At 36.2% G+C, this 20,092-nt stretch overlaps 1 protein-coding gene across 1 annotated transcript in view; it reads left to right on the plus strand.

The window, feature by feature from the left end:
• The window catches only part of DACH2 (dachshund family transcription factor 2), a 650,145-nt gene that overhangs the window by 448,961 nt on the left and 181,092 nt on the right, over positions 1-20,092 (plus strand). The gene's annotated exons all lie outside the window — the stretch shown is intronic.

Consider the following 20,092-nt stretch of genomic DNA (forward strand, 5'->3'; position numbering starts at 1 on the left):
GAATGCTGTCAAGTCAAATAAGCATCATGAATGATACTGGGGCAGAATTGATACTTTTGCACTGACATGTTAGAACAAAAGCCCATGCAATATTTAGAAAACTGAGAAATCTGTCAGCTGTATGATTGCTAAATTAGCAGAAGCAGGAGAATGCTGCTTAAGTTGAAAACAAATGCATAGGCACAGATCCATCCATATTGTAACCTTTCATGTTCTACACCCACCATGAATAGTCAACTATTATGTGGTCAGCATTTTTGAGTTTTTTCTCTTTTAAATTTTCAAGTGCTTCAAAAGGCCAAAGAAGTAAGTCTTTTATTCTAAAAAAGCAAAACGTCTAGGCTGTTATTTTAGTGTTAAAGATGACAGGATCAAAAAAAGACTTTTTTATCTTTGGGAGTGCTGTTCAGGTTTCCCAGGAATGTTTTGGGGTTGTTAAGGCATGTTTTATTTTTATGCATTTATCCCATGAACAAAATATTTTCTTAACCATTTTCTTTCCAACAAACAGGAGAAAATGTTGTTTTAGTGCCATAACCACACTAGCATATCATTTATAAACATGGAAGGTTTTATTCTCTACTAATATAAAAATGATATGTACATATCAGCATTTAAATTATTTTAAAATACATATTGCCAAAATATAATTATTGACCTCCTCATGCCCTAGTATTGCTACTGTGAGGCAAGTAAGAAGCCAATACTCTTCCTATTATCATAGAAAACAAAGGCACAAACAATTCTAGTGCCTTCCTTAAAGTTACACAGTTTAACAATAGGAGAAAAATAGTGATAATAAAAACAAGACTTATGCTTTCAGTCTATGGTTATACCCTGACTTTTCTGTGTATTTACAAATTTAATTGTCTCTACATCAGAAAATTTAATAAAAATCTTCCATTCCATATTAGCTTAATAAAATCTTCTATTTTCATAAAATAGTTTCATTCCATGTTGGCTGATAATTTATAGTCAATGAAGGGCAAAAAATCGCATAGCTAGCTAACCAGGAATAATGGTATAAAATTGGAAAATAAGATTTTTGGTGTCACTAAATTTTGGAAAAGTCTCAAGGAGTTTGCAAAAGTTGAACTCTTAATAAGGTGGTCCAATTTAAAATTACATCTTACTTTGATCGAAAATTATGAACTTTTTGATATTATCTCTGGAAATAGTGAAGATAATTGATTTTTTTAAAAGATTTTATTTATTTATTTATTTGAGAAAGAGAGTGAGAGGGAGGGACAGAGGGAGAAGAAGAGAGAAAGAATCTCAAGCAGACTCTGCACTGAGTGCAGAGCCCAACATGGGGCTTGATCTCATGACCCTGAGACTGTGACCTGAGCTGAAACAAAGAGTCATATGCCTAACTGACTGAGCCACCCAGGTGCCCCTAGGAGTTATTTATAAAACACAAGTTATCCCCTGATTTCTGGGTCTCTAGACTTTCTATGGAGAGAGATGTGCATACTTTGGCATATTGGTGGTTGAACTTTCTTTCTGTAAGTTCTTGTGGGTTTTGTGTTCCATAAAAGACTTCCTTGAAAGGAGTATCGATTTACACTTTTTTTTTATTTTCAGAAAACTCATAATTATCACCATTATCTGGAAGTTCTACTGACAAAATCACAGTAAGTGAAACACTCAGGGAGCTCAATTGATATTTTCAGTCTACCTGTGGAATGGTCTGAAGTCTAACTAACACTTGTGCCTAGCTTCTTTGTTTCTTAATGAGGTTTCCAACTCTATCCTCTCCTTTTCTTTTTCACTAACCTCTTTTTACTGAATTTCTGAGCTGTGTATACTTTAGGAATTAATTACTGAATATATTAATAGTATTTCATATACTGCAATAATGTTTCTGGAAGTGTGTGAGTCAGAGAAATAGAGAGAAAAGAGAAAAGGAAGAGAGACATGTCCTTCCTAGGCAAAATCTTCCTGACTATTTCTGGTTATCTTCCATTTTGTATGTTATCAATATCTGTTATAGTTACTTATAAAAATGCTTAATTTTATAAAGTATTTGTGTGGATTGTAGGTAATTGGATTACATTGATAAGGCTGAAACCTGCCTTCAAGTGAGAAATAAAAACCATCAGGATGGTTTAGAAATAAGGAAAAATAAGAGAATGCATTTGAAATTAAGGTGCAAGGTTGGAGAGGAAGCCAAATGATTACTGGATGTTAGTTGGTTAGGAAACCTGACTTCTAGAACAATGTCTGCCAAGAAGCAATTATCTTCCTGTACCTGACCCTCTGGGTTTTTTTTTTAATTTTTATTTATTTATGATAGTCACACAGAGAGAGATGAGAGAGAGGCAGAGACATAGGCAGAGGGAGAAGCAGGCTCCATGCACCGGGAGCGCGACATGGGATTCGATCCCGGGTCTCCAGGATCACGCCCTGGGCCAAAGGCAGGCGCCAAATTGCTGCGCCACCCAGGGATCCCTGACCCTCTGTTTTTTGATATATAAAAACAGAAAGTGGAACTAGATGACATTTAAGGTCGATATCAGCTATAGTAATTCTATATTTGGGTATAGGGTAACTGGCTATTCTGGAACTCTAAATTCAGAAGGGAGCAAGAGAAGTATTCTATACATATGTAAAGGTGGCCATTTAGTTCTGAGACTGCTTTTATTTATTTATTTTTTGTTTTTTATATAAATTTATTTTTATTGGTGTTCAATTTGCCAACATATAGAATAACACCCAGTGTTCATCCCATCAAGTGCCCCCCTCAGTGCCCTTCACACAGTCACCCCCACCCCCCACCCACCTCCCCTTCCACCCCCCCCCTAGTTCATTTCCCAGAGTTAGGAGTGAGACTGCTTCTAAATAAATTTTAGAAAACTAGTAATTCAGATATGCTTTGATTGTCGACCCTCTGTTTCTTTTCTACAATTCTAGTGTAGAACTAACATCTTCCTAATAAATATTAGATAATACTGATTTTCTATGTAATACATCTCAAAAGCACATGGAAAATAATAGCCCTGGTCTAAAGCCCCCTGTCTTCACAATAAAAGGGTAAAATAATTAATATAATATATGATAGAAGAATAATTGGGCTTGTTATTCTTGAAAGAGTCAAAACTGAGAAGACTTCTCTCTCCTTTGCATATAGGACCAGATCAATTATATATATCTCTTCCTTCAGTTTAGAAAAGCTCTCATCTCTTTGAACTATATGGCTTAAAATACTATAAATAGCCAAAATTAAAAGTCTCTTTGATCTATCTAAACTGACTTTCCATTAGAAAAGCTGTATCTAAATAAAATGCTATTGATTGTGTATTTCAGTCATTCAGCAATACTTTAAGGGTATAGTTTTCCCCAGAAGCATTAAAGTTAATGGGCATGGCACACATTCATTGAAGGAAACTATATATACCTCTTAGTTTGTATTTCAGACATTTAGGCATAGTCTATGATCTACTTTACTTGATTTATCTAGTCTATAACCTTTCTTGCATTCTAAAAACTGGCACTGAGTTTTAATAGCAGAAAAACTTTGTCTCATTGAATCAAAATTACCTACTTGCAAGTAATCTATTTTCATATGTAAGCTTTGTTATACTAAATTTACTTTGAAGTATGTGGAACATGTCTTTGTAAAGCACAAGAAAATACCTCTAGGTACCTCCCAAGTAATAGGGAAGGAACCTTTCAGTTTCTTGCTATTTTTACTATAAGAAATAAATGCAATGGAACAAAAACTAATGAAAAAATGCAAGTAGCACAGCTAAACTGTTTAGAATGAAGCATTTTTACATGTCTGTCATCTTGTTGACCTTCCACAAATTTATGGTGTCTGAATACCGAGGTCTAAATCTTCAAAGCTTGAAAACCAGAGGTGCAACATAAACTAATCTTCATTTCTTTCTCTATCCTCTTACAGCAGCACTAATGGAAATGTATTTTGTTTAATGATTCTGAAATCCTCCTTGTAATTAATGTGGGAATTGGTCTTACTTTGTAACAGATGATACTGGAATAATAATATGAGAGATGCTATACTGAGACCACGATCCTTCTAAATCTATATCATTTTTCATTTTATTGACAGGAGATGTGTGCAAGAACAAAGAAATTGCTTTTAAAAAGGAGGAAAATAGGATCTAATAAAAACTTCTAATTCAAATATTTTAGTATTGCTTTCAATACACTAACTGTAGTGGGAGAAGGAAAGGGCATGCACTTTGTGTTTAATTTTAGGAAACAAGGGTTTTAGACTTGTTGCTTTATTCCTGATAATGATCTTTGAATGTTATTGCAAATACTAAATAGTGAAGTTTAAATGCCAGAGACCATATTACTGAAGTATGCATTATACATTAGTATGATCACACAAAATGGTATCTTCTATTAAAGAACAATTTTATCTTCAAACAAAGAATTTAAAGAGTGGACAGACTGAGTACGACAGCTATTCTGTACATCATGTTTTTCAATGTCAGTAAATGCTATAGCCACAAATCATTGTGGTCACTAAAGATTTAGTAATGTTTGTAGGTCTCAGATCTTTTTCCATTTAATGCTAATGGACTCCAGGAGCCACAAAAAATTTTACAAAGAAATGCATTATGGCTAAGTCTCATCTTTCCTTCATTTTTTTGTATATTTTTTATTGGAGTTTGATTTGCCAACATATAGCATAACATCCAGTGCTCATCCTGTCAAGTGCCCCCCTCAGTGCCCATCACCCAGTCAGCCCATTCCCTGCCCACCTCCCCTTGTACTAACACTTGCTCATTTCCCAGAGTTAGGAGTCTTTCATGTTTTGTCACCCTCTCTGATTTTTCCCACTCATTATCTCTCCTTTACCCTATAATCCCTTTCATTATGTTTTTATATTCCCCATATGAGTGAAACCTTATAATGATTATGTTTCTCAAATTGACTTACTTCACTCCGCATAATACCCTCCAGTTCCATCCATGTTGAAGCAAATGGTGGGTATTTGTCATTTCTAATGGCTGAGTAATATTCATTGTATACATATACACATCATCTTTATCCATTCATCTTTTGATGGACACTGAGGCTCCTTCAACGGTTTGGCTATTGTTGACATTGCTGCTATAAGCATTGTGTTGTAGGTGTTGCAGTTTTTCACTGCATCTGTATCTTTGGGGTAAATCCCCAGCAGTGAAATTGCTGGGTCATAGGATAGCTCTATTTTTAACTCTTTGAGGAACCTCCACACAGTTTTCCAGAGTGGCTGCACCAGTTAACATTCCCACCAACGGTGCAAGAAGGTTCCCCTTTCTCCACATCCTCTCCAACATTTGTTGTTTCCTGTCTTGTTAATTTTCACCAAGATACAAGGCAATAGAATCCAACAAAACATTAAGAAGATTATTCACCATAACCAAGTGGGATTTATCCCCAGGATACAAGATTGGTTCAACACTCATAAGACAATCAACTTGATAGATCACATCAGCAAGAGAAAAAACAAGAACGATATGATCCTCTCAATAGATACAGAGAAAGCATTTGACAAAATACAGCATCCATTCCTGATCCCAACTTTTCAAAGTGTAGGGTTAGGGAACATTCCTCAGCATCTTAAAATCCAACTATGAAAAGCCGATAGCAAATATCATTCTCAATGGAGAAAGCCTGGGAGCCTTTCCCCTAAGATCAGGAACACGAAAGGGATGTCCACTCTCACCCCCTGCTATTCAACATAGTACTAGAAATTCTAGCCTCAGCAATCAGACAACAAAAAGAAATAAAAGGCATTCAAATTGGCAAAGAAGAAGTCAAACTCTCCCTCTTCCAGACGACATGATACTGTACAAAGAAAACCCAAAAGACTCTACCCCAAGATTGCTAGAACTCATACAGCTATTCGGCAGTGTGGCAGGATACAAAACCAATGCCCAGAAATCAGTGGCATTTCATCTTTCCCTCAAAACACATGTATTATTGATATTTATGGTAGTAAGAATGTTTGGACAATTTCTTGGAGATTTCAATTAATACATACTTAATAGTATATGATGATCAATTGTTATTGCATTCCTTTGCTTTCTAATTCATGTATTGGGCTCTTAGTGGATCCAAGGATTGGCAAAAGAGAGAAAAACTACTGTGAGGAACTTCCTTGGAAGCTCAAATTTGTTTAGTAATTAAGCTCACAAAGCAGTTTCACACCTATTTATTTCCTTTAATTATCAAAAAACCCTGTAAGGTAAGTAGAACAGGTATCATTATCTTTTTGGTAGTTGAAGAAACCAAAGCCCAAAGAGGATCAGCAATTTGGCTAAGTTCTAAAAGATAGTATATAATCAAATACATTACTTTAAACTTCAAAGATGACATTCTTCCATGGAAAAATACTTCATGGTGAAGAAATTAAAGCAAGAAAACATATGGTTTCATCAATACACAAGTCAATAGATTTTTGTGACTTCCTAATGGGTAGGAACACAATGTAATTAGACAGGAAATTTCCCCAAATGGTGAGTTCATAACTCTGCTCATATTGCAAAGCAATGGAGTATATTTCAATTTGATAACAGTGAACAGAATCTTTGATTTATTATGAAAACTAGTCTTTTTTTTTTCAGGAAATATTAGGCCATCACTAGATTTCTTACCCTTTCCTTGCAAAAGAAATCAAAGATCATATCAGTGACAAAGCAACAATTATAAAATCCTTGTTTCTTAAGATTAAAAACAAGGCATGTGCAGTTTACCCCCCCTTCTTGCAATATATTGCAAACACCAACATATTTATATTGGAGATTATCATTAGCTTTTCTTTTTCTACCTCTTAAAAACAATGTCTTTGTTATTGGCACACATGTTATCTATAAGAGCTAGTGAAATGACCTGTTTGAATTCAAAAGACTAGGTATTTTAGCTGCTTCATTATGAGATACTGGAAAGCTCCTTATACTTATCCAGCAATGTGATAATTGTCTAATTTTCCTGTTTATATTCATTAGCATAAAAAGTCTCATATATAAAGTTGGTATGATAAATATAGATAAATTATATCAACTTTAGTAGATATTTCTGACACATAGTTGGTAGTCAATAAATATTTACTGGATACTGATTATATAGTATGCCATTTCATTACATATATATATAATGCTGAAAGTCCTATGGATTAATATATTGTAGGACATATTGTAATTCTAGTTCTTTCTTCGTTATTGACAAAGATTCTTTTGTCAACTAAAAACAAAGAACCACAATTCACTGCAATGTCCAAAATAAATACATAAATGGAAATTTTAGAACTAACATTGTTTCGTATTTAAACAGCCTACAGGAATGTATTCTTAAAGATAAAATAGGTAAAAAGAACAATTCTTTAAATAATGAAAGAAGGGAAACTGAGTGCAGAAAAATTAGAAGAAGGTAAACCATGAGAGACTCCTAACTCTGGGAAACAAAGGGTTGCAGAAGGGGAAGAGCATGGGGGGATGGTATAGCTGGGTGATGGTCTCTAAAGTGGGCACTAAAGCTCTCGTTTCTTTGGATATGTTGTGCTTAGAAGACCTATCTAGTATAGAAAGAGCTGGATTGAAGTCACCAAGTATAAGTGTATTATTATCAAAGTATTTCTTCAGTTTGGTTATTAATTGGTTTAAATATTTGGCAGCTCCCACATTCGGGGCATATATGTTGAGGATTGTTAAGTCCTCTTGTTGGATAGATCCTTTGAGTATGAGATAGTGTCCCTCTTCATCTCTCACTATAGTCTTTGGGGTAAATTTTAATTTATCTGATATAAGGATGGCAACCCCTGCTTTCTTTTGAGGACCATTTGAATGGTAAATGGTTCTCCAACCTTTTATTTTCAGGTTGTAGGTGTCCTTCTGTCTAAAATGAGTCTCTTGTAGACAGCAAATAGATGGGTCCTGCTTTTTTATCCAGTGAAATAAGTCAATCGGAGAAGGACAAACAGTGGATGTTCTCATTCATTTGGGGAATATAAATAATAGTGAAAGGGAATATAAAGGAAGGGAAAAGAAATGTTGGGAAATATCAGGAAGGGAGACAGAACATAAAGACTCCTAACTCTGGGAAACGAACTGTGGGTGGTGGAAGGGGAGGAGGGCGGGTGTTGGAGGGGAATGGGTGACGGGCACTGAGGCGGACACTTGATGGGATGAGCACTGGGTGTTTTTATGTATGTTGGTAAATTGAACACCAATAAAAATTAATTTAAAAAAAATAAAGTGGGCACTAGATGAGATGACCACTGGGTGTTATACTATATGTTGACAAATTGAATTTTAATAAAATAGTTTTAAAAAGAACGTTTTAAAATACGTTTTGATTTAGAAACTTCAAAGGAAAACAAATTTGTTGTGATTTATTACTGCAGGAAAAGTCAATTAGTCTATTACAGTAATTCTTAACAATGGATTATTTGGGGAAGCTCCAATTTGAAAAATAGGCTTTGTCTTAATGATGGGAACATTAGTACAGGGAGCTTCAGGTATTAAGCATGGTAGGTAATATAAAAGAGTGATCATAGAGAATTTGGAGAAAATTCAAAAATCATAAAGTACTAGAGTATAAGATATGTTTTATATTACAATTTTTATTTATTTATTTATTTTTAATTAACTTTTATTGGTGTTCAATTTACCAACATACAGAAAAACACCCAGTGCTCATCCCGTCAAGTGTCCACCTCAGTGCCCGTCACCCATTCCCCTCCAACACCCGCCCTCCTCCCCTTCCACCACCCCTAGTTCGTTTCCCCGAGTTAGGAGTCTTTATGTTCCGTCTCCCTTCCTGATATTTCCCAACTTAAATTCATAGTTGATAGTGTGATACTAGTTTGGGAGTAGAAATTAGTGATTCTTCACTTACATGAAATATCCAATGCTCATCACAAGTACTCTCCTTAATATTGATCATCTATTTAGCTCACTCTCCTACTTCCTCCACCTCCTCACCAGCAGCCCTCAGTTTGTTTTCTACACTTAAGAGTCTCTTTTATGGTGTGCTTGCCTCTCTTTTTTCCCCCTTTCCCTTATGTTCATCTGTTTTATATCTTAAATTTCACATATGAGTGAAATCATATGGTATTTATTTTCTCTGATTTATTTCACTTAGCATAATACACTGTAGCTCCATACATATCACTGCAAATGAAACGATTTCATTCTTTTTTAAAAGATTTTATTTATTTATTCACAAAAGACAGAGAGAGAGAGAGAGGGAGAGAGAGAGAGGCAGAGACGCAGGCAGAGGGAGAAGCAGGCTCCATGCAGGGAGCCTGATGTAGGACTTGATCATGGGACTCCAGGATTATGGGCCAAAGGCAGGCACTAAACCGCTGAGCCACCCAGGGATCCCAAGATTTCATTCTTTTTGATAACTGAGTAATACTCCATTGTATATTTGTAAATCTTCTCTATCCATTCATCTGTCGATGGGCACTTGGGCTCTTTCTATAATTTGGCTATTGTTGACAGTGTTGCTGTGGTGTATGTGCCCCTTCAAATCAGTATTTTGTATCCTCTGGGTAAATACCTAGTAGTACAATTACTGGGTCATGCAGTAATTCTGTTTTTAACTTTTTGAGGACTCTGCATGCCGTGCACCAGTTTGCACCGGTTTGCATTCCCACCAATGGTACAAGGGGGTTCCCCTTTCTCCACATCCTCATGAACACCTGTTGTTTCTTGTGTTGTTGATTTTAGCCATTCTAACAAGTATGAGGTGATACCTCATTGTGGTTTTGACTTGTGTTTCATTGCTGATGAGTGGTGTGCATCTTTTTATGTATCTGTTGGCCATCTGGATGTCTTCTTTGGAAAAAAGTATATTCATGGCTTCTGCCCATTTATATTGGATTGTTCAATTTTTAGGCATTGAATTTTATAAGTTCTTTATATATTTTGGATACTAACCCTTTATCAAATATGTCATTTTCAATCATTTTCTCTGATTCCTTAGTTAGCCTTTTAGCTTTCTTGATTGTTTCCTTAGCTGTCTAAAAGCTATTTATTTTGATGTACTCCCAATAGTTCAATTTGTTTTTGTTTCCGTTGCTTTCTACAATGTGTCTAATAAGATGTTGCTACAGCCCATGTTGAACAGGTTGCTGCTTATGTTCTCCTCTGGGATTTTGATAGATTCCTCTATCAGATTTAATTCTTCCATTCATATTAAATTTATTTTTGCCTGTTGTGTAAGAAAGTGGTCCAGTTTCATTCTTCTGTATGTAGCTGTCCAGTTTTCCCAACACAATCTGTTGAAGAGGCTGTCTTTTCCATTGGATATTCTTTCCTGGTTTGTTAAAGATTAGTTGATTATAGAATTGTGGGCCTGTTTCTAGGTTCTGTATTCTGATCTATTGATCTGTGTGTTTGCTTTTGTGCTAATACCATACTGTCTTGATAACTACAGCTTTGTAAAATAACTTGTGCTGCCTCCAGCTTTGTTTCTCTTTTTCAAGATTGCTTAAGCTGTTTGAGGTTTTTTGTTGTTCCATACAAATTTTAGGATTGTTTCTTATAGCTCTGTGAAAAATGCTGGTGGTATTCTGATAGGTATTACATTAAATGTGTAGATTGCTTTGAGTAGTATAGACATTTTAATATTTATTCTTCCAATCCATGAGCATGGAATGTTTTTCCATTTCTCTGTGTCATTTCCAATTTATTTCATAAATGTTCTATAGTTTTTAGAGTACAGATTCTTTACCTCTTTGGTTGGGTTTATTCTTAAGTATCTTATGTGTTTTGGTGCAATTATACATGGGATGGATTCCTTGATCTCTCTCTTCCTACTGATTTATTATAGGTGTATAGAAATGCAACATATTTCTGTACACTGATCTTCTATTCAGTGGCTTTGCTGAATTCATGTTTCAGTTATAGCAATTTCTTGGTAGAGTATCATGTTGTCTGTAAATAATGAAAGTTTGAGGGAAGTATGGGGGGACTCAGTCAGTTAAGTGTCCAACTCTTGATTTCAGCTTAGGCCATGATCTCAAGGTAGTGAGATCAAGCACCATGTTAGATCACACTCAGCAAGGAGTTTACTTGGGTTTCTTTCTCCCTCTCCCTAATTCCCTCCTGCTTGTGCTCTTTCTGAAAGAAAGAAAGAAAGAAAGAAAGAAAGAAAGAAAGAAAGAAAGAAAGAAAGAAAGAAAAGAAAGAAAGAAAGAAAGAAAACCTTTGAATACTTCCTTGCTAATTGGGATGCCTTATTTTTTTGTTTTTGTTGTCTGACTGCTGAAGCTAGAATTTCCAGTATATGGTTAAATAACAATGGTAAGAGTGAACATGCCTGTCTTTCCTGATGGTAGAGGAGAAACTAATATTTCCCCATTAGGGATATTAGCTGTGAATCTTTTGTATATGGCCTTTATGGTGTTGTATATATTCCTTCTATCCCTTCTTGTTTGCGGGTTTTCATCAAGAATGAATATTGTATGTTTTCAAATGCTTTTTCTGCAACTATTGAGAGGATCATTTGTTTTTTATCCTTTCTTTCATTAATGTAGTGTAGTATCATGTTGATTGATTTGCAAATATTGAATTGCCCTTGCAGCCCAGGAATAAATCCTACTTGGTCATGATGAATGATTCTTTTAATGAACTGTTGAATTCGATTTGCTAGTATTCTGCTGAGAATTTTTGCATACATATACATCCAGGTTATTGACCTGCACTGATCCTTTTTAGTGGGGTCTTTGTTTGGTTTTGAAATCAAGGTGATGCCAGCCATGTAGACTGAATTTTGAAGTTTTCTTTCCTTTTCTAGTTTTTGGAACAGCTTGTGAGGAATAGATATTAAGTCTTCTTTAAATGTTTGGTAGAATTATTCACCTTTGAGTCCATCTGGCCCTGGAGTTTTATTTCATGGGGGTTTTTAGATTACTGACACAATCTCTTTGCTGGTTATCAGTCTGTTCAAATTTTCTAACACTTCCTGTTTCATTTTGGTAGTTTAATTGTTTATTTTTTCTATTTTTTAAATGTTTATTTTTTATTGGAATTCAACTTGCTAACATATACTATAACACACACTGCATATCCTGTCTAGTGCCCATCACCCAATCCACTGCCCACCTCACCTTCCACTAACCATTGTTGGTTTCTCAGAGTTAGGAGTCTTTCATGTTTTGTCAACCTCTCTGATTTTTCCCACTCATTATCTTCCCTTTCCCCTATAATCCCTTTCACTATTTTTTTATATTCCCTGTATGAGTGAAACCATATAATGATTGTGCTTCTCCAATTGACTTACTTCACTCAGCATAATACCCTCCAGCTCCATCCACATTGAAGCAATGGTGGGTATTTGTCGTTTCTAATGGCTGAGTAATATTCCATTGTATACATAAACCACATCTTCTTTATCCATTCATCTTTCGATAGACACGGAGGCTCCTTCCACAATTTGGCTATGGTGGACATTGCTGCTATAAACTTTGGGGTCCAGGTGTCCCAGTGTTTCACTGCATCTGTATCTGTGGGGTAAATCCCCAGCAATGCAATTGCTGGGTGGGAGGGTAGTTCTATTTTTAACTCTTTGAGGAACCTCCACACAGTTTTCCAGAGTGGCTGTACCAGTTGACATCCCACCAACAGTGCAAGAGGGTTCCCCCTTCTCCGCATCCTCTGCAACATTTGTTGTCTCCTGTCTTTTAATTTTCTCCATTCTCACTGGTGTGAGGAGAAATCTCATTGTGCTTTTCATTTGTATTTCCCTGATGGCAAGTGATGCAGAGCATTTTCTCATGTGCTTGTTGGCCATATCTATGTCTTCCTCTGTGAGATTTCTGTCATGTCTTTTGCCCATTTCATGATTGGATTGTTTGTTTCTTGGGTGTTGAGTTTAATAAGTTTGTTATAGATCTTGGATACTAGCCCTTTATCTGATACATCATTTGCAAATATCTTCTCCCATTCTGCAGGTTGTCTTTTACTTCTATTGACTGTTTCCTTTGCTGTGCAGAAGCTTTTGATCTTGATGAAGTCACAATAGTTCATTTTTGCCTTTGTTTCTCTTGCCTTCATAGATGTATCTTGCAAGAAGCTGCTGTGGCCAAGGTCAAAAAAGGAATTGCCTATGTTTTCCTCTAGAATTTTGATGGATTCTTGTCTCCCATTTAGATCGTTCATCCATTTTGAGTTTATCTTTGTATATGGTGTAAGAGTATGGTCTAGTTTCATTCTTCTTCATGTGGCTGTCCAATTTTCTTAGCACCATTGATTGAAGAGACTGTTCTTTTTCCAGTGGATAGTCTTTCCTGCTTTGTCGAATATTAGTTGACCCTAGAGTTGAAGGCCCATTTCTGAGTTCTCTATTTTGTTCCATTAATCTAGGTGTCTGATATTGTGCCAGTACCACACTGTCTTGATGATCACAGCTTTGTAGTACAGCTTGAAATCTGGCGTTGTGATGTCCCCGGCTCTAGTTTTCTTTTTTCAATATTCCCCTGGCTATTTGGGGTCCTTTCTGATACCACACAAATCTTAAGATGATCTGTTCCAACTCTTTGAAGAAAGTCCGTAGTATTTTGATAGGGATTGCATTGAATATGTACATTGCCCTCGGTAGCATAGACATTTTCTCAATATTAATTTTTCCAATCCATGAGCATGGAATATTTTTCCATCTATTTGTGTCTTCCTCAATTTCTTTCAGAAGTGTTCTGTAGTTTTTAGGGTATAGATCCTTTATCTCTCTGGTTAGGTTTATTCCTACGTATCTTATGCTTTTGGGTGCAATTGTAAATGGGATTGACTCCTTAATTTCTCTTTCTTCAGTCTCATTGTTAGTGTATAGAAATACCACTGATTTCTGGGCATTGATTTTGCATCCCGTCCCATTGCCGAATTGCTGTATGAGTTCTAGCAATCTTGGGGTGGAGTCTTTTGGGTTTTCAACATAGAGTATCATGTCATCCTTGAAGAGGGAGAGTTTGACTTCTTCTTTGCCAATTTGAATACCTTTTTTGTTGTTGTTGTCTGATTGCTGAGGCTACGACTTCCAGTACTATGGTGAATAGCAGTGGTGAGAGTGGGCATCCCTGTCATTTTCCTGATCTTAGGGGAAAGGCTCTCAGTTTCTCCCCATTGAGGTTGATATTTGTTGTGGGCTTTCCATATAATCGTGAATGAAAGAGGAGAGATCACAATTATTGCCAAGGAAATACAAACAATTTTAAAATGTATTATGAGCAGCTATACACCAATAAATTAGGCAATCTAGAAGAAATGGATGCATTTCTGGAAAAACACAAATTACCAAAACTGGAACGGGAAGAAATAGAAAATCTGAACAGGCCAATAACCAGTGAGGAAACTGAAGCAGTAATCAAAAACCTCCCAAGACACAAAAGTCCAGGGCCAGATAGCTTCCCAGGGGAATTCTATTAAACTTTTAAAGAAGAAATAATACCTATTTTACTAAAGCTGCTCAGAAAGATAAAAAGGGATGGAATACTTGTATGAGGCCAGCATCACCTTAATTCCAAAACCAGACAAAGAAGCCACCAAAAAGGAGAATTATGGACCAATATCCCTGATGAACATGGATGCAAAAATTCTCAACAAGATACTAGCCAATAGGATCCAACAGCACATTAAGAAGATTATTCACCATGACCAAGTGGGATTTATCTGCGGGATGCAAGGTTGGTTCAACACTCGTAAAGCAATCAATGTGATAGATCACATCAACAAGAGAAAAAACAAGAAGCATATGATCCTCTCAATAGATGCAGAGAAAGCATTTGACGAAATATGGCATCCATTCCTGATCAAAACTCTTCAGAGTGTAGGGATGAGGGAACATTTGTCAGCATTTTAAAAGCCATCTATATGTTTGTTTCTAAGAATATATCTGTTTCTTCCAGGTTCTCTGATTTGTTGACGTATAGTTTTTCATAATATTTTCTTACAACTGTTTGTGTTTCTGTGGTATTTCTTGATATTTCTTCTTTTTAACTTTGATTTTATTTATTTCAGTCGTTTCTCTTTTTTGGAAAGCCTAATTATACGTTTTCATTTTAATGAGTTTTTCAGAGAACCAGCTCCTTGTTTCATTTATCTGTTCTATTGGTTTTTATTTTTGCTTGTTTTTGTTTCTATCTTTTATTTCTGTGATGTTGGTTGTGATCTTTACTCTCTCATTTATGATTTTTATTTATTTGTGTCCTTTCTCTCTTTTTTGACAAGTCTGGCTATGGATTAATAAATTTTATTAATTCAAAGAGCCAGGTTCTAGTTTCATTGATCTATCCTACTTTTTTTTCTGTATCATTTATTTCTGCTATAATCTTTATGATTTCCCTCCTTCTGTTGGCTTTAGCTTCATTTTTTTCCCTAGCTTCTTTAGGTGTAAGTTGTGTTTTTGAGACTTCTTGCTTCTTGAGATACACCTGTATTGCTATAGCCTTCCTCTTAGGACCACTTTTGCTGCATCTGAAAGGTCTTTGGACCATTGTGTCTGCATTTTCATTTGTTTTCATGTCTTTTTAAAATTTCTTTAATTCCTGGTTAACTCATTCATTCCTTAGTAGGATGTTCCCTACCCTCCATGTATTTTTGGTCTTTCCAAATATTTTCTTGTGACTGACCTCATATTCATAGCATTGTGGTTGGAAATATGCATGACATGATCTCAATCTTTTTGTATTTGTGGAAGCCTGATTTGTGAATCAGTATGTGATCTATTCTGGAGAATTCCCATGTGCAATCAAAAAAGAATGTGTATTCTGCTGCTTTAGGATGAAGTATTCTTAATATATCTAATAAATGCATCTGGTCAAGCATGTGATTCGAAGCCCTTGTTTCCTTGTTGATTTTCTCTTTAGATGATCTGTCCATTTAAATAAGTGGGCTTTTAAGGTCCTCTACTATTATTGTGTTATTATCAATGAATTTCTTTGTTTGTTATTAATTGTTTTATATATTTGGGTGTTCCCAATTTGGGAGCATAAACATTTACAATTGTTAGATCTTGTTAGATAGATCCTTTTATTATGATATAACGCCCTTCTTCATCTCTTGTTACACTCTTTGGCTTAAAATATAGTTTGTCTTATATAAGTATTGGTGCTTCAGGTTTCTTTTGAGGTTCATATGCAAGTTCACTTTCAATCTGTGGTGTTTTTGAATCTAGTATGAATTCCTTGAACCATATAGGTGGTTCTTATATTTTTAATCCATTCTGATACCCTATGCTTTTTTAGAGATTTTATTTTTCTATTCATGAGAGACACATGGGGGGGAGAGAGCGAGAGCGAGAGAGAGAGTGAGAGAGAGAGAGAGAGAGGCAGAGACACAGGCAGAGGGAGAAGCAGGCTCCATGCAGGGAGTCCGACGTGGGACTTGATCCCCGGCACTCTAGGACCACGCCCTGGGCTGAGGCGGTGCTAATTCACTGAGCCACCCGGCTGCCCTACCCTATGCTTTTTGATTGGAGTATTTAGTAGATTTATTTTCAGAGTGGTTATTGATAGATATGAATTTATTGCCATCGTACTACTGTAAAGTCAATGTTTCTGGAGATTTTCTCTGTTCCTTTCTTGTATTTGTTGCTTTTGGTCTCTATCATTCAAAGAGCTAACTTCTATATTTCTTGCAGGGCTCGTTTAGTGATCACAAACTCCTTTACTTTTTGTTTGAGAAATTCTTTATATCTTCTTTTGTTATGAATGTTAAACTTGTTGGAGAGAATATTCTTGTCTGAATATTTTTCCCATTCAGCATGCTGAATATATTGTGCCACTCTCTTCTTGCCTGCCAGGTCTCTGTGGTGAGATCTTCTGAGTTTCAAAACTCAAACCTTGTGTTTCCTAATAATTTAGGCATTTCCTTTCCCTTGCTGCTTTTTGGAGTTTATTCTTATCTCTGTATTTTGAAATTTTTACTATGATATGTCTTGGTATTGGCCTGCTTTTGTTGATTTTGGTGGGAGCTCTCTCTGACTCCTGAATTTGAATGTCTGTTGTCTTCCCCAGATTTGGATTTTTTTTGCTATAATTTGTTAAACTAAACCTTCTACCTCTTTTTCCCTCCCTTCCTGTTCTGAGACTCCTTGATCTATTGTTATTACTCTTTATGGAGTCACTGAGTTCCATAAATCTACACTTGTTATCCAATATTTTTCTTTCCCTTTTCTTTTCTGTTTCATTATTTTCCATAATTTTATCTTCTGCAACAGTTATTTTTTCTCTGTTTTTTTCCATCCCTGTGGTTATTACATCCAGTAAGTTTCACATTGCATTTATAACATGTTTTACTTTGGCCTGACTACTTTTTAGGTCTTCTCTCTCTCTCTCTCTCTCTCTCTCTCTCTCTGTCTTTTCTTTCTATGGTATGGGACTCTCTTGTGTTTCCTATGCTTTTCTCATCCAAACTAGTATCCTTATGATTGCCGCTTTAAATTTTGGATCAGGAATATTACTTATATCTGTTTTGATTAGATCCCTGGCTATGACCTTTTCTTATTTTTTTTGAGATAATTCCTCAATCTCAGCATTTTTCTAGGTCTTTGTCTTCTTCTGTATGTTAGAAAAGCCTATTGTTTCATGCTCCTGAGAGTGATGGATTTATTAAGAATAGGTTGTATACTGTTTAGGGCCTTGTGTTTCAAAAAGTGCCTCTGGTGTTTGCTGTGCACACTCTGCTGCTGTTTTGACTTCCTTTTCATTCAAGTCAGTTCTCTATATAGTTCTTACTTGCCTACCATGGAGAGTGTTTGAACCTTGTCCAGAGTGTGGTAAATTTCAAATATGTGTGCTCTGATCTGCTTTTTAAAAGAGGTCTGATCCTATTTCCACTAGAACTGAAGCTTTGTAGTGCTCTGTGGTCAGTAATCCTTGTGTGTGTGGGTGTTTGTGCTGTTCTGGGGGAGGGCCTGATGCTCTGGTTCTCAGGCACACTTGCCCTAGTAAAGAAGCACCAGCAGCGTACAGATGTGTGGCTTGGTGTAAGTGGCTCAGACCACCACTGTTGGCTCTGTTCTGCTCACCGAAGTCAGTCCATTATGATGAGTAAGGGAGGAAAATGGCACCAGTCCTCTCTCTTGTCACTTTCTTCTATGTGCTGTCCAGAAAACCCTCAGAGAAGATCAAATAACCTTCCCTCATGTGTCCCAGGTGTCCCTCAGATCCCTGCCTTTACCCTTTCTGTGTCAGGGCCATATGCCCACCCAGCATCACTGTGCATCTGTGCTGTATCTCAGAAACACAGGCTGAGTTTCAAAACTCAACCTTTAGGGACCCAGTGCAGTGAGGATGCATGCTGGCTTTCTAGGGAAGGGACTCCTCACACTGGGGCTCTTGCAGTTTGTCCCAGAAGGGCAGTTGCACCAATGTGCAGGTGCTTGGAGTTTAGAGTAAAGCACAGCCAAAGCCTGAGTCCAGGTTAGCTGCCCTTGTCAGGTGTCTCTACCCCTAAGCTTAAGTGGTACCATCTACTCTGAGGCCTCTGCCTTCCTCCACAGGATCGTTGCAGTGTTCACCAAGGTCTACACCAGCCATGGTGCAGACTTCTAAACCTCCAGTTTTTGTGGCTTTGTGGCCCACTGATTGTAAAAACTCACAATAGTTAGCTGTTTGTTTTCCTAGTCAATGGCTTTGGGGAAGTGTTTTCCCTGTGCAACCCCCTGTGCACTGCTCTCTCTCTCTCCCTTTCTCTGCCTCTCTCTCTTGCCTTTTCTCTGTATCAGGGATTCCTCCCTTCTGCAGCACCTGAGATTCTTTTCTCCCCTAAATCACATCTCTGCACCTCCTGTCTTCCACAATGCGATCTCTTCTCTCCCTGTAGTTGTGTGTTTGTTCTGTGAGTTCTCATATTGATTTATTAGGTGTTCAGAAGGATTTGATATTTATCTAGCTATATTTGAGGGATGAAGCAAGGATAGGGTCCTCCTCCTACTCCACCATCTTAACTCTCCCTTTTAAGTATAAGATATTTTGATATGTTGCTAACAATTTTGATAGCATATGTCAGGATTAATGAAAGAGAGCAGTGGTGGGTGTTGGTCAGTAGACATAAAGCTAGAAGAAAATGGAACAACATAAACCAAACCAATGGGGACCTAGATATCTAAAAGCAAAAGTCGAATATTGGTTGTAATGGAGTCCTTGGAAATCTGTGAAAAATCATGATAGCAAATATAAAAGAGGCTAAAATAAAATAACATTCATAAATGTCAGATTAGAATAGTCAGTAAAATAAGCAATTAAAAATATCCAAGAATTAGCCTAAGCATATCTACATTTTTTCACCTATTTGTGGAAGTACTCAGAGAATTTCCTCATGTTCAGTTGAAGTTAGTTATACAAACTATACTGAATTTGAATATTCCTAAAGATAAAAACGTAATGTAAATCAGAAAGGAAACAACCTTAAAACTCTAATACTAAGGAAGTATAAATATGAGATTATACTCTTAGCCATCTAAGACATCATAACAAATTTAGAATTTGAAAGGCATTATAAATATATTGCCACAAATACCCTAAAAATAAGTAACAGAATTGATATTTTTGCTCAGATATAGATCCACCCAATCCATCTATTCTTTTTTCCTTTAACTCATGTATTCATTCAATAAACATTTATTGATTGCCTACTCTGTGGCATTGATGTTAAGGACAATAAGATGCAGTCTTTTCCCTGGAGATACTCATAGAACTGTTGTGAAGATAAAATGAAACAATTGGTTCAAAAGTGCTTTCAAAAGTTAAAAGTACTTTACAAATGCTAGGCATTTTTATTGTAAACTCCCAGTATGTGTGATGATTATTTAATAAGCTTACATAGTGTTTACAGATAGCTCATTTGAGTTAATTAGGCCTTGTGACCATCTTTTTCTTAATTTTTAAGTTAATTTTGGGAAATAAGTATGGGAAAAGAAAAGTCTTAGTAGCAAGACTTTGTATAATTATAATAAGATAGTTATCTAGACTCTATGGAACTTTTTGCTTATTTCTCTCTCTTTTAAAATATTTTATTTATTTATTCATGAGAAAGGCAGAGACATAGGCAGAGGGAGAATAAGGTTCCTTGTGGGGACCCTGATGTGGGACTCGATCCCAAGACCCCAGGGTCATGCCCTGAGTCAAAGGTAG

This window comes from Vulpes vulpes, chromosome X (genome assembly GCF_048418805.1).
Source record: "Vulpes vulpes isolate BD-2025 chromosome X, VulVul3, whole genome shotgun sequence".
NCBI lineage: Eukaryota > Metazoa > Chordata > Mammalia > Carnivora > Canidae > Vulpes > Vulpes vulpes.